The following is a 741-nucleotide window of genomic DNA, read 5'->3' as shown; positions in this document are numbered from 1 at the left end:
GGGCCCGAGCGGGCTGCGGCGGCGGCGGCGGAGTGGAGCCACGTGGCGCTCGCTGATTCGCCGCGGGCGGCGGCGGCGGCTTTGTCTGTCCGGGCCGGACGTGTCCGACGCGGCGCGAGGCGTTTTTTTAGGGTTTGGGGAAGAAGGACACATGGATTTCGGAGGAGGGCTATTTATAGACATAGAGGGAGCTAGGAGTGTCCAAATGAGGTGGGTTTTCGGCCACGCGATCGTGATCGAACGATCTAGATGATGAAGAGGGTTTTGGTGGGTTTTGGGCCAAATTGGAAGGGTGTTGGGCTGCAACACACACGAGGCCTTCTCGGTCCCTCGGTTAACCGTTGGAGCATCAAACGAAGTCCAAATGGTACGAAACTTGACAGGCGGTCTACCGGTAGTAAACCAAGGCCGCTTGGCAAGTCTTGGTCCAATTCGGAAATGTTTAACCCCCACACACGAAAGGAAGGTAGAAATAACCATTGGAGGAGAACGGAGCGCCGGAATGCAAAACGGACAATGGGGAAAATGCTCGGATGCATGAGACGAACACGTATGCAAATGCAATGCACATGATGACATGATATGAAATGCATGACAACGATAACAACACACGGAGACAAAAACCCGAACCCGAGAAAATAAAATAATTTAGCGCCGGAAACGGCAAGAGTTGGATTACATATTAGGTAAATCATATCCGGGGTGTTACAACACTCCACCACTACGAAAGGATCTTGTCCC

The sequence above is a fragment of the Triticum dicoccoides genome, chromosome 7A, assembly GCF_002162155.2.
Source record: "Triticum dicoccoides isolate Atlit2015 ecotype Zavitan chromosome 7A, WEW_v2.0, whole genome shotgun sequence".
NCBI classification, from domain to species: Eukaryota; Viridiplantae; Streptophyta; class Magnoliopsida; order Poales; family Poaceae; genus Triticum; species Triticum dicoccoides.
This window is presented reverse-complemented; position numbering follows the sequence as displayed.